General features: G+C 47.6%; 1 protein-coding gene across 2 annotated transcripts in view; it reads right to left on the minus strand.

Annotated features, from left to right (window-relative positions):
• The window catches only part of LOC141224331 (uncharacterized), a 149539-nt gene that overhangs the window by 60577 nt on the left and 74176 nt on the right, over positions 1–14786 (minus strand). The window lies entirely within an intron of this gene.

The raw sequence follows: 14786 nt of genomic DNA on the forward strand, positions 1-14786 counted from the left end.
GATAAATACACCACATGATAAATACCCCACCAGGCCTCTTTAGTGTTGGCTGGGTGAATTGGGGCATATGTCTTGTGTGCTTGCATGTATATAGTGCTTGGCAGCCCGTCTGATCTAAGGCTATGTGCCCACGATGCAGAAATGCTCAGGATTTTTTCCTGAGCGTTTCTGCATCTCCCTTGCAGAAAAAAATGCATGCGGATTGTACATGTCTTTTTCCTGCCAGGGACATGCGGAAGTGAAGCGTTCTTCACTTGCGTTTCCGCATGCGGGTTGACAAGCGCTTTCCAAGCAATTTTAGCATCACTTGGAAAGTGCTTGTCAACTTGGTCACACTATATAAATCCATGCAACCAGCATGGATTTATATAGTGTGACCTGAGAGAATGTAAAAAAATAAATCTATACTTACCCTCCGATGGCCTGCGCTGTCTTGCTTCGCTCGGTCCCGGCCGCCGGCAGTGGTAGACTGAAGGACCTGCCAACGTCAGCGTCGTGTGACCCGTCACATGACTCTGACATCAGAGCAGGTCCTTCATTCCATCGCTAAGTGCCGGGAAGCAAGGAGGAGTGCACTGCGGGCCGCCAGAAGGTAAGTATATATTTATTTTTTATTTTATTCTTCTTTTTTTACAGCTTTTTTAATGGTACCTGGGTGTGGAGGAGAGTCTCCTGTCCTCCACAACTGGGTACCATCCGCACATTAGAACGTGCCAATTACGCAAGTATAGATGGAGTCTTTCGGAATTGGCGCGTACTAATGCAAGTCAATTGCAGCGAAAACGCAGCGCTTCCGCAAAATAATTGGTAGTGCTGCGTTTTTTCCGCAATGATAATCCGCACCGGAAATTAAATTTGCGGATTATCATTGGGGAACATTGCTGCCCTTCTACATGCAAAAACGCTGCGGAAAAGCATTAAAAACGCATCGTGGGCACACAGCCTAATAGTATGGGCGTCATCAATAGGCTGCAAGCCAGACAATGTGCATCACACATATCTGTGTGACTGGCGCCCTATGCAGACTCCATCGGTGTGCATGTATAATACTACACAGCCACTCCCTCCATGAAATGGTAGGTTAGTGAGTGGCTGTCTGCATCAGTATTTGGCACATGTGCTGGCCCCGCCTTTATCATTGAGGCTTGCTGCATCCTGCAGTGCATTGGTAATCTGGCCTGGTGTTGGTAAGGCATTATCTTTTAGGCTATGTGCCCACGATGCAGAAATGCTCTGGATTTTTTCCTGAGCGTTTCTGCATCTCCTTGGCAGAAAAAACGCATGCGGATTGTACGGAAGTGAAGCGTTCTTCACAAGCATTTCCGCATGCGGGTTGTCAAGCGCTTTCCAAGCGATTTTAACATCACTTGGAAAGTGCTTGACAACTTGGTCACACTATATAAATCCATGCAACCGGCATGGATTTATATAGTGTGACCGAAAGAATGGTAAAAAATAAATATATACTTACCTTCTGATGGCCCCCGGTGTCTTTATCCGATGCGTCCTGGCTTGCCGGCAGCTCGCGGTAGACTAAAGGACCTGCCATCGTCAGCGGTCGCGTGACCCCTCACATGACTAATTGACGTCATGGCAGGTCCTTTTCAGACCATCGTGAGCTGCCAGCAAGCCAAGACGCATCGCTAAGGACACCGGGGGCCATCAGAAGGTAAGTATAATGTATATTTTTTATTTTATTCTTTTTTTTACAGGTTCTATGGTACCCGGGTCCGGAGGAGAGTCTCCTCTTCTCCAAACCCGGGTACCATCCGCACATTGAAACGCATGGATTCCGCATCTGCAGATGCAATGATGCGGATTCCATGCGTTCCAATGTAAGTCAATGGCGGCGAACATGCCGCGCTTCCGCAAAATAATTGGTAGTGCTGCGGATTTTTCCGCAATGATAATCCGCAGCGGAAATTTCCGCAGCATGTGCACAGCCCATGGGATTATCATTGGGGAACATGACAGACCTTCCACCAAGCGTTTAAGCGTTTCTGCAGCGGAATTGCCGCTGCGGAAACGCTTAAAAAACGCATAGTGGGCATACAGCCTTACTGTGATGTTTTTTGAAATTATGTCCAATGTTCACCATTTTTAATGTTTAGTGTTAGGACTCGCAAGTATGAGGACCCTTGACGTTTGGGTTGCGAGCTTCTGTATTTTGGCCAAAATATCGACCAACACCTCATGTGGTGTATTTATCTTCTACACTATTTTTCATCTTTTTTGCACATTTTTTTGCAGGATGAGGCCAGGCCTCTTTAGTGTTGGCTGGGGGAATTGGGGCGTATGTCTTGTGGGGGTGCACGTATATAGTGCTGGGCAGCCCGCCTGATCTAATAGTATGGGTGTCATCAACAAGCTGCAAGCCAGAAACTGTGCACCACACTTATCTGTGTGACTGGCGCCCTATGCAGACTCCATCGGTGTGCATGTATAATACTAGACAGCCACCCCCCTCCATGAATTGGTAGGTTAGTGAGTGGCTGTCTGCATCAGTATTTTGCACATGTGCTGGCCCCGCCTTTATCATGGAGGCTTGCTACATCTGGTGTTGGTAAGGCATTATCTTTTACAAAGGTTCTATTGGCCCAGATGTCACCGGGAAATATTTAAGTATTGCAGGTCTTGCACTACGTGCCAGTTAACCGACCCCACCTCTCACTTTTGAAGTCCCCTCGTGCCATTGCCCATTATTGAAGTGCCGTTCGAGAGAATTGCTATGGACTTGGTCAGTCCCCTGGTTGAATCTGCTTGTGGGCATCAATTTATATTGGTTATCCTGGACTATGCCACACGCTATCCTGAAGTGATTCCACTGAGAAACTCCTCCGCAAAGAATAAATCCCGTGAGTTGGTCCACGTTTTTTCCCCCCAACAGGCTTACCAAAGGGAGATACTCACTGACCAGGGAATTCCCTCTATGAGTAAGGTGATGAGGGAGTTATGCAAAGCCCTCCAAATCTCCCAACTGAGGACTTCAGTATACCATCCTCAGACGGATAGCCTAGTCGAAAGGTTTAACAAGACTCTGAAGAGTATACTGAGGAAGGACATAGAAAGGGACAGTAGAGACTGGGACTGTCTCCTACCGTATCTGTTGTTCTCCAACCGAAAGGTTTCACAGGCCTCTAGAGGGTTCTCGCCATTCGAACTTCTGTATGGCCGACATTCGCAGGGTCTTCTGGATGTCACAAAGGAAATCTGGGAAGCCGAATTCACGCCCCATAGGAGAGTCATTGAGCATGGTTGCTCTGATGCAGGAGAGGATTGTGAAGGTGATGCCCATTGTAAAAGAACATCTCCTCCAGGCACAAGAAGCTCATGCCAGAGTCTACAACCAGTCAGCCAGAGTGAGGCACTTCAATCCGGTAGACCGGAGTCCTCATGCTAATTACTACGGTGGAAAGTAAGTTCTTGGCCATGTGGCAAGGGTGGAAAAAGTGGGTGAAGCGAACTACAAGGTTCATCAACCGGGACGACGTAAGCTGTACCAGATATACCACATCAACCTCATCAAGCCGTGGCAAGACAGAGAGGCTGTGGAAGCTCCATGCTTGCTGGGCAAGCTAGAAGGTGACGTTGGAGGAGTCGCAATAGCGGAAACGCTAACGAAGGCCAAGAAACAGCAGTGCTGGGAGTTGATGCAGAAGAATAGGGATCTGTTCTCGGAATTGTCGGGCTGCACAAGGGTCATAGAACACAAGGTTCTGACGAAGCCACATGTGCGGGTGAACTTGAAGCCCTATCAGATACCTGAGGCCCGACAAGAGTTGATATCCAAAGAGGTAGCTTGTATGCTGAAGCTCAGTGTCATTGAAGAATCCAAGAGCAGTTGGTCGAGCCTGATTGTCTTGGTCCCAAATCCCAATGGTGAGTGGAGATTCTGCAACGACTATCGGAAGTTGAATGAGGTTTGAAATTTGATGCATATCACATGCCACGCGTCGTCGAGCTGATCAAGAGGCTTGGGCCAGCAAGGGACATAACCACCTTGGATCTGACGGAGGGATATTGGCAGACCCCCATGGCACAGGTAGCCAAAGAGAAGACTGCGTTTTCTACGCTGGACGGATGCTTCCAGTATGCCCGTATGCCGTTTGGACTGCAGGGGGCCCCTGCAAAATTTCAGAGAGCTATGGATTGCATCCTTGCATCCCATAAGCAATATGCTGCAACATACCTGAACAATATTATTATCTTCAGTCCAGACTGGGAGAGTCATCTGGAAAAGATTCAGGCTGTGTTTGATGCTCTGAGGAAGGTGGGGTTTTCAATAAACTCGAAGAAATGTGGCATGGGGAAATAAGAAGCCAAGTACTTCGGATATGTAATGGGTAGAGTCAAGATAAAACCCCAAAATATTAAAGTAGAAGCAATCCAAAATTGGCTGAGACCGGTGTCGAAAAAGCAAGTCCGAGCCTTCCTGGGAATCGTGGGATACTACAGGAAAATTCATCCCAAACTTCGCCATGATGGCCGCACCCCTGACTGACCTCCTTAAAGGGACAAAATCAGCCAAGGCCAAGTGGACAGCAGAGGCGGAGACGTCCTTTCAAAAGATGAAACTGGCTCTGTGTAGGCAACCGGTCCTGGTTGCCCCGGACTTCAAGAAAGAGTTTATACTCCAGACAGATGCCTCAGATGTCGTGTTAGCAGCAGTCCTTTCCCAGGAGATACACGGGGAGGAGCACCCTGTCCTCTACCTGAGTAGAAAGCTGTTCTCCTGCGAGAAAAATTATTCGGTCATAGAGAAGGAACGCTCGGCTATAAAGTGTGCGGTGGACACCTTACCGTACTGTTAGGTCGAAAATTTAGATTATTATCCGACTATGCTCCACTCAGATGGATGAGGGAAAAAAGTGAAAAAATGCCAGAGTCACCCTCGGGTTTTTAGCCCTACAGGACTCCTACTTCCCTGTAGAACATAGAGCAGGGAAGCTACATGGTAATGCCGATGCTCTCTCGAGAATCCCCTGTCTGGTAGTAAAAGGTGTCAACCCCACAGGTTTAGGCGGGGGGGTATGTAAGGTGGCTAATGGTCGCGTAGTCCATGGGAGGTATGTGTCACAGAGATGGCTGGTCTGTGTGATGTAACCCGGAGTGTTTCTCTAGAGCACATAAGCACTAAGAAGATCGTTTGGTGCACCTGGGAGCCGGGTTACGGGTAGCTAGGAGAGAATGGGCGGGTCCAGCTACCCACATACCTCATCTCTGGGTGTGGTTAACAGCCTATAAAATGAAGGCTGTTGTTTGGCACATAGTCTGTGTGTTTGGAGGTAGAAGGCCTACTGTGTATGTTTGTCTTCAGACCAAGCCAGGACACTGGACGCTACCCCAGCTTGTGTGCCACACAGGCCTGGCTGAGTAGAGACCTGCTAAGGACATTTACTTTGTTTGCCTGATCTAAAGGCTATTTGCTTTTCTGTTTGGCTTCTGGGTTTATGAAGTAATAAACCCACATGAAATTTAAGAACATGCCTCCTGTTTTCCTCCTATTGTGCCCCAGTGAGTAAATCCCCTACAATATGTATAAAGGAAAGGGTATGGTACTCAGAGAATGTTTCAATAATTCGCCTCAATGCATTTTCCCAACAGGTTCATTAGGAGGCTTGATACAGGGATGATTATTCATGATGTTCAACATAGCGTGCCTAATAGCCAGGTGTCCATGTTTAAATATCCCACTTCATCCAAAACCCCTCCCAGACTATGAGGCTCATTCCCATTCCTAGAGGTGAATTGTCACAGGATATACAGAATAGAGTCTGTCTACAATAATATACTGCACCTACGCTACTTCTCATGAGCTAGAGGTTCGATAATGTCCATCACCTAGTGTGCATGTCCGGAAGTGACGTGCTTTATGCTGAAACACCAGATAAACTGATTGCCGCCGTGAAACTCGTACCTGTGACTGCGCATGCCCGTAGTCATCATTCCATCTAGGATCATTGTCCACAAATGTGCATGCCCATATGTCTGCGTTCCACACCGGAGTGCATATGGTATTGGATTGCATTCCACCAACAGAAAAATCCTCTGAGATCAGTATCATGGGAGACTAAAAACAAGTATTGCACATCCTTCCATCATGCAATCGGCATGTGGATCTACTTTATCACTACAAAATATATGGTATGGTGGCCCACAGTATACTCCTAAATGGTCATATTTGACCCCTATTGCATAATTAGAGATACACAAGGAACACCACACTTGTTAGTTACTAAATAGTATAATTGGGATATAACTGATAAGAAATAATTCTGATATAGAAGCTCAGATCTCTTGATGAAGTAAAACAATATGTGAACCTCGTTCACAGGGAACTGAGTAGCAATGGGTAGAGTATAAAATCCTAAAATGTAATCCAGAATGGGGCTGTATTCATACAAAACAGGCATAGGAAATTTGCTCATTCAGTCCCTTAGGGCCTAGTGAATCCAGTCTGGAAATACATTCACTTTCTTTTTTGAGGATACATCTATTAAGATCACCACCTCTCACATTGGGTTTAACCACCTCAATGATGCAAAAGGAGATGTCGCTTGTTTCACCTCAATGTGCACTGTTCATGTGTCTCACTAATGGGGTGTCCCAATGTCACGCCAGGTGTGAGTGCAACACAGAGGAGAAAGGGAAAGGGAGCCCAGACACTATGGAAAAGGGGGAAGAGGTGACCTCCTAATCTGGACTAGCATCACCCTGTCTCCCCCTAACGTCTCTATACAGCCTCCGCAGCTGTCGCCCATCACATGCCTTGCCCAACTATCCCTGTCGTAAGGCTATAGCTGGGGGTGGAAGGAGATGAGCACTAGTCAACCTCCGCTAGCACTCTAAAGACAAAAGGGAAAGACAACACAGGGGAATTAAAACTTTGCTTTAGAAGAAACTCCAACAGGGCACACGGCCTCAAGACTCCAAAGAGGACGTGATACTGCTTCAGCCAAGTTCCAAGTAGAAATGAGTATACCCGGCGACGCCAACATAGACACACCAGGTATATATACACCCAGACTAAATGGAGGTAGAATCTGGGTCCTAAACACAGCCTCTCATCTAGGCAGCTGTCTGCATTGCCAAACGTGGAGATCTCCTGCAAACCCCTGCAGGGCGACTGTCTGTCACCTCTGACACACCCGTGACACCCAACCATGGCGTATTTCGCCCAAATGCTCCCCCCCCCCCCAGACACTCCTCTTAGACTGCCTCTTGGTCGTGCTTACATAACCTAGGAGGTAGGTGCATGTGGCCACATATACAAGTATACAAGGTTTTACAGTTGGAATAATCCCTCTGGAAAGAGGTTTCACCTGTAGAGGAACTCGAGAAAGATTTACATGGTCTCATCCAATTACATGTACAACTTTCTACACATCTAAAGAAACCAGATTCTTCTATCCAGCCATGTCCCCTTGGGTGCAGTTTTTTTTAGAAACTATGCACTAAACGGTCCCTAATTGACTAACCCTTTCTGAAAGTTATTGTGGGAGCAGATCACAAAGCACCCTCAGGTCCAGGTCAGCCACAAGTACATCCTAGTGTTTTCTGAGGATATTAAAGATATGGTCACAAGTTCCTATTACTTGTGTTATCCCATATTTTTCTTGGAGTCTTGGTTAGGTATGTAGAAGTGTCTCTCTCTCCTGTTTTTCAGCAAACAATCGTGCGGAATCCAAAATGTACTTTGGATACCTTTTTCCCTGAATCTGGTGTTCATGTCTATTGCCTGTATATTAATATCTGTGACATTAGAGCAGTTTCTTCTCAACTGTAAAACATTGGCCCTTGGATATTTTTTTTTTTTTTAGTAGGATGCAGTGGTGGCTATCCCACTTTAATAGTTTATGGTAGATGAGTGTCCCTAGGGTCCAAACCAGGGCTGTGGAGTCGGAGTCGGTGCCCATTTTGGTGGATTCGGTATAAAATGGACCCACTCCGACGCCTAAAATATATAATAAATTGGGTACAGTAGTTCAATGCAGTTTGTGAGGAATATTTTTTCATAAGAATTTGGGAAAGTTATGAAATGTCCTAGAATCATAGAATGGTAGAGTTGGAAGGGACCTCCTGGGTCATCTGGTCCAACCCCCTGCTCAAAGCAGGATTCACTAAATCATCTCAGACAGATGTCTGTCCAGCCTCTGTTTGAAGACGTCCATTGAAGGGGAACTCACCACCTCTCGTGGCAGCCTGTTCCACTCATTAATCACCCTAACTGTCAAAAAGTTTTTTCTAATATCTAATCTGTGTCTCCTCCCATTTAGTTTCATCCCATTGCTTCTAGTCTTTCCTTGTGCAAATGAGAATAAAGATGATCCTTCTAAAATGTGACAGCCCTTGACATATTTGTAGACAGCTATTCAGTCTTCTCCCAGTCTTCTTTTTTGCAAGCTAAACATTCCCAAATCCTGCAACCTTTCCTCATAGGACATGGTTTGCAGACCAGTCACCATTCTGGTCGCTCTTCTCTGAACTTGCTCCAGTTTGTCTATATCTTTTTTAAAATGTGGTGCCCAAAACTGTACACAGTATTCCAGATGAGGTCTGACCAAAGAGGAGTAAAGACCGATAATGACTTCACGTGATCTAAACTGTATGCTTCTGTTAATACATCCCAGAATTGTATTTGCCTTTTTTGCTGCTGCATCACACTGTTGACTCATGTTCAGTCTATGATCTATTAGTATACCTAAGTCTTTTTCACATGTACTGTTGCTTAGCTCTATTCCTCCCATTCTGTATATGCTTTTTTCATTTTTATTGCCCAGATGTAGTACTTTGCATTTTTCCCTGTTAAAAAACATTCTGGTTGCTGCCCACTGCTCCAGTTTATTTAGGTCTTTTTGAATCCTCTCTCTCTCTTCTCTAGTATTAGCTATCTGTCACGCTGTCTCCGTATACTGGAAGTAGGGGGCCTAAGCTGACCCTAAGCTGGGGCCCTGACTAATCCCTCAACCTGGAGGTACTGTTAAAGGTACAGAGGTCCAGGCCGCCAGCGTAACCCCTACCTCCTGAAGATCCCTGCACCACAGTAATCTAGTCCTGAGAAGGACCCCGATCACAACCAAAGGGAACAAGACATAATATGCCCAAACACAATACTTAGACGAACGAGACAGTACAAGGGAAAAACCAAAACCACCTTGCATACAAACAACTTCTCAACTACAACAGAGGGAAAACCAACGGGAAAGGAGATAAATGATAAAGCGAGGAAAGGGAAAAAACACTTCCAAATACACTTATCTCAGCAACTCCAAACACCACGATCAGCTCTGTCAGTCTGAATGAAATGCTTTCACCGACACTTCCCAAACAGACCAGCAGGTATATGAAGGAGTCTCACTACAGAAGTATTGATTGCAGCTGGGCGAGGCTGGACCTCATCTAGCCCAGAGAGAGAGAGAATTAACTCCCTCACTGCCGAGAGACACAAAGCACCAACAAGTCAGCTGCGAGAAGTCAGGCTGTGTACTCGTGACGATCTTCGTGGCAACACACCCGTGACAGTACCCCCCCTTCTACGAGGGGCCTCCGGACCCTCAGGGCCAGGTTTATCCGGGTGAGTCGTGTGGAAGGCCCGAACTAATCGGTCTGCGTTAATATCCGACGCAGGAACCCACATCCTCTCCTCAGGACCATACCCCTTCCAATGAACCAGGTACTGAAGGGACCGGCGATTAAAGCGTGAATCAATGACCCTCGATACCTGGAACTCCAAGTTACCATTGACAACCACTGGAGGGGGAGGTAAAGGTGACGGTACCACCGGCGCCACATACCTCTTAAGCAATGATCTGTGAAACACGTTGTGAATTTTAAACGTAGGGGGGAGATCAAGACGGAATGCCACCGGATTAATAATAGAACTGATTCTGTACGGCCCAATGAACCTGGGACCCAATTTCCAGGAGGGAACCTTAAGTTTAATATTCCTGGTAGACAACCATACCCGATCGTTCACACTTAGGTCCGGACCAGACACTCTCCTCCTATCAGCCATACGTTTGTATCGGTTCCCCATAGTATTCAGATTCTTCAGCACCCCTCTCCATACTGAAGCGAGTGATGAGGAAAATCGTTCCTCCTCAGGAACCCCCGAAGAGCCCCCCCTACTGAAAGTACAAAACTGGGGGTGAAAACCATATGCCCCAAAAAACGGGGACTTACCAGTGGACTCGCTCCGCCTATTATTAAGAGCAAACTCTGCCAGAGGTAAGAAAGAAGCCCAGTCCTCCTGGTTCTCTGACACAAAACACCGGAGATATGTCTCCAAGCTCTGGTTCATACGTTCCGTCTGACCATTGGTCTGAGGATGAAAAGCCGAAGAGAATGACAACTGCATCCCCCGCCGTGCACAAAACGCCTTCCAGAACTTGGACACAAACTGAGACCCCCGATCACACACCACCTCGGAGGGTACCCCGTGAAGCCTCACAATCTCCCCAATGAACACCTGTGCAAGAGTTTTAGCATTAGGGAGAGCCGGAAGAGCGATAAAATGTGCCATCTTGCTGAACCTGTCCACTACAACGAGTATGACCGTTTTACCCGAAGACGGAGGGAGGTCCGTAATAAAGTCCATAGACAGATGAGTCCAAGGACGCTCCGGGATCTTCAAAGGTAAGAGGGCCCCAGACGGACGGGTATGTGAGGTCTTAGAGCGCGCACAAACCCCACAGGACGCGACAAAAGTTACCACCTCCTTATGTAAGTTAGGCCACCAAAACCGACGCGAGAGGAGATCCACAGTTGCTTTACTCCCCGGGTGTCCTGCAAAAACAGAGTTATGGTGTGCCTCGATCACCTTTTGTCGCAACTGATCTGGAACAAACAGTCTCCCTGGAGGTCCAACAGGGGCGTCCCCCTGAGCCTCCAATACCTCCTCCTCCAGCTCAGAGCATACTGCCGAAACCACCACCCCCTCCTGAAGGATAGGAATCGGGTCGTCCGTATTCCCGGCCCCCGGGAAACTACGAGATAAGGCATCCGCCTTTACATTTTTTGACCCAGGACGATATGTAACGACAAAATTAAACCTGGTAAAAAACAATGACCACCTAGCTTGTCTGGGATTCAGACGTTTCGCGGACTCCAGATATAGCAGGTTCTTGTGATCGGTGATGACGGTGACCGGATGAACTGCCCCCTCCAAAAAATGGCGCCACTCCTCAAAAGCTAACTTAATGGCCAAGAGTTCCCTATTGCCGACATCGTAATTCCTCTCAGCGGACGACAATTTTTTAGAGAAAAAGGCGCACGGATGCCACTTACCAGGGGACGAACCCTGTGACAATACTGCTCCCACCCCTACCTCGGAAGCGTCTACCTCTACAATGAATGGCTGAGACGCATCAGGTTGAATGAGTATGGGCGCCGAGGCAAAACATTTTTTCAAAGAGGAGAATGCTTGACAAGCCTTGTCAGACCACCTAGAAAAATCCGTCCCCTTTTTAGTCATGTCTGTGAGAGGCTTAACCATGGACGAGAAATTACGAATGAACTTCCGGTAATAATTAGCAAACCCCAGGAAACGTTGTAGTGCCTTAAGATTCTCTGGCCGATCCCACTCAAGAACTGCCCGCACTTTCCCAGGGTCCATACGAAAACCGGACGCTGAAACCAGGAAGCCTAAAAACTGGAGTTCCTGTACGGCGAACACACACTTTTCCCACTTGGCATACAGTTTATTATCCCGCAAGATCTGTAACACCTGCCTAACGTGCTCCTGATGAGACACCAGATCCGGCGAGTAAATTAAGATATCATCCAGATATATGACAACAAACTGTCCCACCAGGCGGCGAAAGATGTCATTAACAAAGTGTTGAAACACCGCCGGGGCATTAGTCAGACCGAATGGCATGACAAGGTTCTCATAATGCCCCTCCGGAGTGTTAAACGCCGTCTTCCACTCATCCCCCTCTTTCATCCTAATCAGATTGTACGCCCCCCTGAGATCCAACTTAGAGAACCATTTGGCGCCCACGATCTGATTAAAGAGATCGGGAATAAGTGGGAGCGGATACGGATCTCGGACCGTAATCCGATTAAGTTCACGGAAATCCAGGCAAGGGCGTAGGCCTCCATCTTTCTTCTTAACAAAGAAGAACCCCGCAGCCACCGGTGAAGATGAAGGTCTAATATGCCCCTTAGCCAGACTTTCTGAGATATAATCCTTCATGGCCTGCCTCTCAGGACCAGAAAGGTTATACAACCTAGCTTTAGGTAACTTGGCCTCAGGGAGCAATTTTACAGAACAGTCATACACGCGATGAGGAGGTAGTTCCTGACACCCTTTCTCCGAGAATACATCCTCAAAGTCCGCCAGAAATGGAGGTAAGACCCAAGGAGTAACCGCACCAATGACCGTGTTCATGCAGTTTTTATTACAGAATTTACTCCATTGGCTTATCTCCCTGGTTTGCCAATTAATAACCGGGTTATGCTTAGCTAACCAAGGAAGGCCCAACACAATAGGAGTGGGAAGACCCTCCAACACGTAGCAAGACAACAGTTCTTTATGTATTGCCCCCACTTGAAGTTTTACGTCATGCACAACTTGCAAAAAACTTCCCTGCCCGAGAGGCCTGGCATCGATCGAGAATATGGGGATGGGTTTAGCCAACTCACTCAACCGCATACCTTGGACCCGGGCAAACCGAGCATCAACCAGATTAGCCCCGGCCCCACTATCCAGAAGAACAGATATCCTCTCAGTTCTCGTACCCACCACCACCTCCGCCGGTACGAGAAACTGAGACGAACCTAGGGACGAAATACCTACTCCCAGATTGCCGTCCACCACACAACCTGGGATTAACAGTTTTCCGACGACTCTTCACTCTGCAAGGGACGGGATGGACACCCCCCAATAAAATGTCCCTTTCTCCCGCAGAAGAAACACCTTCCTGCCTTATGGCGCACCACCGGTCCCCTCCCCCGAAATGATGTCCCTCCTAATTGCATAGGCTCCTCTGGACTGACCAGGGGAACCACCATATGAGGGGACCTTGTAGGAGGTGGAGTCATCACAGGGGGTAGAATTATCCCGCACCTCTCCCGAAGCCGTCTGTCCACGCGAATAGCAAGGGCCATAGCGGCTTCCAGTGACACGGGAGAGTCATACTGTGCCAACACATCCTGTAATTTGTCGGATAAACCATGACAAAACTGGCTCCTAAGAGCCGGGTCATTCCACTGGGTGTCCGTGGCCCACCTACGGAACTCCGAACAGAATTCCTCCGCCGGACGATCTCCCTGCTGGATCCTACGTAACTTAGACTCAGCAAGGGAGATCCGATCTGGGTCATCATATACGAGTCCCAGAGCAGCGAAAAACCTATCCACTGACTGGAGAGCCGGGGAACCCGGGGGAAGAGAGAACGCCCAGGATTGTGGGTCCCCTTGTAGGAGCGAGATGACAATTCCCACCCTTTGTTCTTCACTCCCCGATGACCGAGGCCGCAGCCGAAAGTACAATTTGCATGCCTCCCGGAAAACAAAAAACTTGTCCCGCCCCCCAGTGAACCTATCAGGGAGAGCTACTTTAGGTTCTGGTCCGGCTTGCTCCTGAGGATGCCAAACCTTGGACCTAACGTCCGCCAGCTCCATAGACAAACTCTGCAATTGCCGAGCTAGACCGGCTACTGGATCCATGGTAGCTGGAGAAAAACTAAGTTGGGTCGGTGAAAATGTCACGCTGTCTCCGTATACTGGAAGTAGGGGGCCTAAGCTGACCCTAAGCTGGGGCCCTGACTAATCCCTCAACCTGGAGGTACTGTTAAAGGTACAGAGGTCCAGGCCGCCAGCGTAACCCCTACCTCCTGAAGATCCCTGCACCACAGTAATCTAGTCCTGAGAAGGACCCCGATCACAACCAAAGGGAACAAGACATAATATGCCCAAACACAATACTTAGACGAACGAGACAGTACAAGGGAAAAACCAAAACCACCTTGCATACAAACAACTTCTCAACTACAACAGAGGGAAAACCAACGGGAAAGGAGATAAATGATAAAGCGAGGAAAGGGAAAAAACACTTCCAAATACACTTATCTCAGCAACTCCAAACACCACGATCAGCTCTGTCAGTCTGAATGAAATGCTTTCACCGACACTTCCCAAACAGACCAGCAGGTATATGAAGGAGTCTCACTACAGAAGTATTGATTGCAGCTGGGCGAGGCTGGACCTCATCTAGCCCAGAGAGAGAGAGAATTAACTCCCTCACTGCCGAGAGACACAAAGCACCAACAAGTCAGCTGCGAGAAGTCAGGCTGTGTACTCGTGACGATCTTCGTGGCAACACACCCGTGACACTATCCCTCCTAGCTTTGTGTCATCAGCAAATTTAATCAGTTTACCCTCAATTCCTTCATCTAAATCATTGATAAAGATGTTGAACAATACAGGTCCCAGGACAGAGCCCTGTGGTACCCCACTTGAGACATTCATCCAGCTGGATGTGAAGCCATTTACAACCACCCTTTGAGTCCGATCACTAAGCCAGTTATGAATCCACCTAACAGTTGCCTGGTCCATTGCATACTTGGTCATTTTTTCAATAAGGATGGTGTGAGATACTTTGTCAAATGCTTTGCTGAAGTCAAGATATACTATATCTACAGCATTTCCCTGATCCACCCAGTCAGTGATTCTGTCATAGAAGGAAATTAAGTTAGTCTGACATGACTTGTTAGTTACAAACCCATGCTGACTCTGGTTAATCACTTCATTCTTATCCATGTACTTACATACATGTTGTTTAA

Source organism: Phyllobates terribilis, unplaced genomic scaffold (assembly GCF_046119375.1).
Source record: "Phyllobates terribilis strain yellow unplaced genomic scaffold, ASM4611937v1 Scaffold_391__1_contigs__length_1789467, whole genome shotgun sequence".
Classification (NCBI taxonomy): domain Eukaryota; kingdom Metazoa; phylum Chordata; class Amphibia; order Anura; family Dendrobatidae; genus Phyllobates; species Phyllobates terribilis.